This window comes from Parasteatoda tepidariorum, chromosome 2 (genome assembly GCF_043381705.1).
Source record: "Parasteatoda tepidariorum isolate YZ-2023 chromosome 2, CAS_Ptep_4.0, whole genome shotgun sequence".
NCBI lineage: Eukaryota > Metazoa > Arthropoda > Arachnida > Araneae > Theridiidae > Parasteatoda > Parasteatoda tepidariorum.
This window is the reverse complement of record NC_092205.1, coordinates 66,326,326-66,332,590: the sequence shown is the minus strand read 5'-3', so window position 1 is coordinate 66,332,590 and position 6,265 is coordinate 66,326,326. Positions and strand designations below refer to the sequence as shown.

Here is a 6,265-nt window from a genome sequence, read left to right as displayed (position 1 = left end):
TATATATATATATATATATATATATTAAGCGCGAACGCTCTATCCCCTGAGCAACTACGGAAAATTAAAAAAAAAATGTTACATTGTCTATGCATTGTTCTGAATTTTTAAATAGTCTTTATAAATTTCATATAACTTTCAACTACCACACATTTTGAATGCCTGAAGCTAAGAACAGAGATCTTGGTAATGAGTTTTAGCATGAATTCTTTTATTTATCCTTGGCAAAATGTTTACTAACACCTATAAGCGAATTTGTTTTCTTTTCATAGTCGGAAAATGCCGACGGTCCGAGCTTCATCTTCTTTTAATTGCATATTCCTTCTAAATTTCAAAATTTCAACATTTTATTTGATAAAATAATTCGCTGAATTGACTGTAAAGTGTATATTATAATGAATATCCATTCCATATTATATCTGGAAAACCAGCATCAAGAATTAAAAAAAAATGATTTCAAATTTATTATAACTATTATATATTTTCTCATTTTTATATTCTCCTTGTATTTGCTTAGCTCCATCAGTAAAAAAAAGAATTGTTGATGAATAGATTTTCAATGTAAATAAATTATGCTTTCAATAAAAATATTATCTCTCCGGTCAATCATCTTCAACTGGAATCATAAATAAAATTTTTCTAACCACAGCAAATCCTCTTATATATGCTATCGTATATTCTTAGAATAATATGCCTAATCATTTTAAAATGCTTGTGTTTGGAATCTTCAAATAAACACAAAAATTGCAGCATTCAAAAAGCCGAGCGGCAGCAACCACCAATCCTTTTTCAACTTATATATATTTCCTGGATGTATCTGCCTGTTGCCTTTCTCTGAAACGTGCAATTTGTTCTCTTCATAAAAGGCTTATAAGACTCGCTAATATAATTAACTGCACAACCCTGTATATGCATTTGTATCAATAAATTTATGAATAAATAAACACAAAAACAGAGTTTGCATTCGCAAACAGACATTGCTTACTGACTTTGTATCACGAACATGTGCCATTTCTTATGTGCATTAGACACAGGCTGAATCTCTTGCTGCTCGAGCCATATTTCCAAAAAAAAATGAGGTAATTAAATAATGCTAGTATGTATATATATATTTAGTATCTTACCAGACATTTAGTAAGATACTAAATGGCTTAGTATCTTTAGCCATTTAGTATCTTACTAAAGAGATACTAAATGGCTTGTTATGGTATTCTAATTAAAACTTGAAGTTAATCATTACTGACTGCTGTTAGTGAGCGAGTGGAAGATAACTGCGAATATAAAAAAGTGTGTGGTTCCGATCGTTGCTAAGGTGTTCCACTGAAAAATGTTGTTGAGTTAACAAAGAGGGGAATTCATCCCCTCTGCAGAGGATCAAAAATGTGGTGGCATGTCTTTGAGTACTACTAGTGCGCACTAGTGCTTACAGTAGTTTCCCTGACCGGCGCTAATAGTTCATTGTGCAGGTCTAATGAGACTCAAATAAAATACTACAACTACTAATAGTGGGCCTCTTTGGCTGAGTGGTATCACCCGCTAAACGCTCTGACGCGTTGGAGTAGCGGGTTCGAATCCCGTCGTAAGCTTGTAAGTATCTCCATGCTGTATATTTCTAAATTGCGATTGCACACGCAGATCATCAGGTCACCAAAGAGGTGCTTACATATGTTTCCCTGACCGGCGCTAATAGTTCATTGTGCAGGTCTAGTGAGACTCAAATAAAATACTACAACTACTAAAAGTGGGCCTCTTTGGCTGAGTGGTGTCACCCACTAAACGCTCTGACGCGTTGGAGTAGAGGGTTCGAATCCCGTCGTAAGCTTGTAAGTATCTCCATGCTGTCTATTTCTAAACTGCGATTGCACACGCAGGTCATCAGGTCACCAAAGAGGTGCTTACATATGTTTCCCTGACCAGCGCTAATAGTTCATTGTGCTGGTCTAATGACACTCAAATAAAATACTACAACTACTAAAAGTGGGCCTCTTTGGCTGAGTGGTATCACCCACTAAACGCTCTGACGCGTTGGAGTAGAGGGTTCGAATCCCGTCGTAAGCTTGTAAGTATCTCCATGCTGTCTATTTCTAAACTGCGATTGCACACGCAGGTCATCAGGTCACCAAAGAGGTGCTTACATATGTTTCCCTGACCAGCGCTAATAGTTCATTGTGCTGGTCTAATGACACTCAAATAAAATACTACAACTACTAAAAGTGGGCCTCTTTGGCTGAGTGGTATCACCCGCTAAACGTTCTGACGCATTGGAGTAGCGGGTTCGAATCCCGTCGTAAGCTTGTAAGTATCTCCATGCTGTCTATTTCTAAATTGCGATTGCACACGCAGGTCATCAGGTCACCAAAGAGGTGCTTACATATGTTTCCCTGACCAGCGCTAATAGTTCATTGTGCAGGTCTAATGAGACTCAAATAAAATACTACAACTACTAAAAGTGGGCCTCCCTGGCTGAATGGTATCACCCGCTAAACGTTCTGACGCGTTGGAGTAGCGGGTTCGAATCCCGTCGTAAGCTTGTAAGTATCTCCATGCTGTCTATTGCTAAATTGCGATTGCACACGCAGGTCATCAGGTCACCAAAGAGGTGCTTACATATGTTTCCCTGACCAGCGCTAATAGTTGATTGTGCAGGTCTAATGAGACTCAAATAAAATACTACAACTACTAAAAGTGGGCTTCCCTGGCTGAGTGGTATCACCCGCTAAACGTTCTGACGCATTGGAGTAGCGGGTTCGAATCCCACCGTAAGTCTGTAAGTATCTCTATGCTGCCTATTTTTAAATTGCGATTGCACACGCAGGTTATCAGGTCACCAAAGGGAGATATCCCGTCTGCAGAGGATCAAAAGTTTGAAAGCATGTCTTCGGATCATTCTCGGGGATGTTTCCAAGAACGTCACTAATAGCCCATTGAGCAGCTCTAGTGCCACTACTAATACTAAATTGTGCTATGTGTTGCTCTACTTCATAAAAAGCTTATAAGTCACACTTATTTAGGTAGCTACTTTATTTACGTCACACTAGTGCTGCAGAATGGGCAATTAGCAATGGCCTGGGAAACATCCCAGAGCATGATCTGAAAACACGACATCAAAATTTTGATCTTATGTAGAGGGAATCTCATTTGCGATGTCACTTCTTCTATTTACGCATGGATCGAAGGGTAAGGAAATTTTCTTCAGGTCTCTGTACCCATTGTACTGCTCAGTGACTGATCACAGGACTTTCGATTCCACAGATTTTATGAGCACTTATATCATATTTACTGGGTAAGTCTAAGTGGAGTCGATGATCGAACCCCTGCCCCACCAAATCGACGTTCAATTCTCTTACCGCTGGGTTAACGCGGAATCCATACTTATTTAATTGATTGATTGATTGATTTGTTCATTTACGTCGCACTAGAGCTTCACAATGGGCTATTGGCGACGGTCTGGGAAACATCCTTGAGGATGATCCGAAGACATTCCATCACAATTTTGATCCTCTGCAGAGGGGATGGCCCCTCCGCTTCAGTAGCCCAACGACCTGCACGCGAAGTCAAGCACTTTACGGGAGAACAGTTTAACGAGGACCAATACCGCACACCCTCGGTCCCTACGCTGGCTGATCCAAGTGGTCACCCACCCGCACACTGACTGCAGTCAGTGATGCATGACTTCGGTGATCTGCTGGGAACCGTGTCTTAACGATCAGTCCACTGCGGGACACTTATTTAATTGAGCACACAAGTCTGCAAGGATTACAATAAAATAAATAAATTAAAAGCAATACAAAATAGATAATTCAGCAACTGTAAAACATCGTGAATTGTAAACAAAGCGAATTTATTTTTTACAAGTAATCTCAAGCTGAAATTTATCTAACTATATCGGATAATTATATTTATGTTGTCCTCTAAGAGTACGATGTCTGAATAGTTCTTGTGTGAAGTGAAAATTAACTAACGCAGCAATGCTATGCATCACTGTAAAGCTTCTGAAATTATCATTTATCATGCTATTGCTTTAATTTTTCATACGAACATGAATGTAGTGAACTTATTTCGTTTTCAATTTCTTGATGAAAATCAGTGCAGTGTTTTCATTAGTGTGAATTCCTGTAAAATTAACACAATCATTTCAGTGAATATTAGTGTTATTAATTGCTTCTGGTTTTATGGTGTGATCCTAAAGAAATTTTTTTTTTTCAAAATGCGTGATTCTAAAATACTAAACTGGCATATTGTCGGAATATTGTTATGAAGCTATCTTAATTAACTAACTACTTCAAATTGAGTGGAAAACAAAACATTTATCAGTTATTCATTAGGAATGAAATAACTTTCGTGACCTTTCATTGTACTACCTCAGGATAGGATCTGAAGGACTGGTAAGTTGCATTTATGTTTTAATTAATATTTTCTAACTTATAATATTGTAGTTTCAGTGTTGTTTTTATCGAGGAAATCTCTGGTTTCATTTTTAAAAAACCAGATTTTAATAGCATACGTGCACTGATATTGTTTTTAAAATATATGTTTCAATTTAAAGGTATTTTAAATACTGTTTGTAATAAAAAATTACATATATTCGCCATACTTAGGTTTAGCATGCGTTTAAAGTATGCTGCCTATTAATTGTATTATAATGTTAATTTATCCCCTTAAATATGAAAGGTTAGAAACTAGTAAGGCTTTAATCATTAACAATCAATACATACATAGTTGCAGGTATTTTTTAACTATATTTTGTTGAAATTTCTCTGATACATAGTCATTTTAGTATTAATACATTTTTAATCTGCTATAGTATGTTGTGTTTGTTTCCATGTAGATTTGATTCAAGATATTTTATTAAAAAAAAAACTATTTTTTATGTTTATACAAATAACATGTGCAAAAGGAAATCTTCAACAATAACCTTCATTTAATTTCCAGATGAAAATTACTCACGTTAATCAATATCCAACACATCTATTGAAATTTTGTTGAAATCTTATAATGTACAAAATACCTATATCAAAAGGCCCTGTTTCAGTTACAAAACAGCAAAGATTTTCTGAGAATTTATATTTACTTTGAAATAAATCATAATTTCTAGTAGTAGTACTTCCTAGCAAATGTTATTATAAATGTGAAATTACAGAGAAAAAAAATAAACTAACGTTATAATTTTACCGTTTCTAAACCTAGCAAATTAATATTCTTAAGTAAAAGTTTAATTGCCGAAAATATAGTGCATCCAGGGCCCTTTATCCACAAACTTCTTTTTTGAAATTCGTATTTAGATTGCCGTAATAATAATTTAATATATTTCTCGATAAACAAATTTAAAAAAGTTAATTCTGATTATTATTTTAATCATTATATATTATTATAATATTATATATTATTACAATATTATATATTATTATAATATTATATATTATTATAATATTATATGGTATTATAATATTATATATTATATATTATTAATAAATATTATTTATGAATATTAATGAATATTATTCTATATTATTAAAGAATATAATAATATTAGTTTCTGATCATTATTTTAATTACATATGTGAGCATATGTGAGCTGTAATGATTCGAGGTGTCAATGTTGGGGAGCCATCTCCTTCACAGAGGAACAAAAGTGCAATTTTATATCAGTAAATCATCCTCAGGGATGTTTCCAAGATCGTTTCCAATATCCCCTTGAGCAATTCTAGTGCATATTAAATAAAGTTCCACTATTACTTCTTCGTATATTAAAAATGATATCGTGTGATTGTCAAAGGTAGAACGACAGATGTTTAAATGATTTTATTGGCTTCCGGTTCACCGTATAAAATAAACGAAACGCATATAAAATAAACGAAAACGAAAGAATTGAAAGCAAGAAAAAGAGGCTTATACTTATTGTTTTAAAATGTATTGTTGTTTTCAGAACAAAATCCAGCAAAATTTACTTGTTTTACTACAAAATCATTTTTTTTTTATGTTCACTTGAAAAAGCTATAACAATAAATTCAACATACCATGTGGAATGCACGTTAATTGTTTGTAACTTAACAACATCAAACGAAACGCATATAAAATAAACGAAAATGAAAGAATTGAAAGCAAGAAAAAGAGGTTTATACTTATTGTTTTAAAATGTACTCTTGTTTTCAGAACAAAATTCAGCAAATTTTACTTGTTTTACTACAAAATCATTTTTTTTAATGTTCACTTGAAAAAGCTATAACAATAAATTCAATATACCATGTGGAATGCACGTTAATTG

General features: G+C 34.0%; 1 long non-coding RNA gene across 1 annotated transcript in view; it reads left to right on the top strand.

Moving 5' to 3' along the window:
* Nucleotides 1–3,766: 3,766 nt before the first annotated feature.
* The window catches only part of LOC107446626 (uncharacterized), a 65,071-nt gene continuing 62,572 nt past the window's right edge, over nucleotides 3,767–6,265 (top strand). Inside the window, exon 1 of the long non-coding RNA XR_001584409.3 lies at nucleotides 3,767–4,385. This is a non-coding gene — a long non-coding RNA (uncharacterized lncRNA). The remainder of the gene's footprint in view (nucleotides 4,386–6,265) is intronic.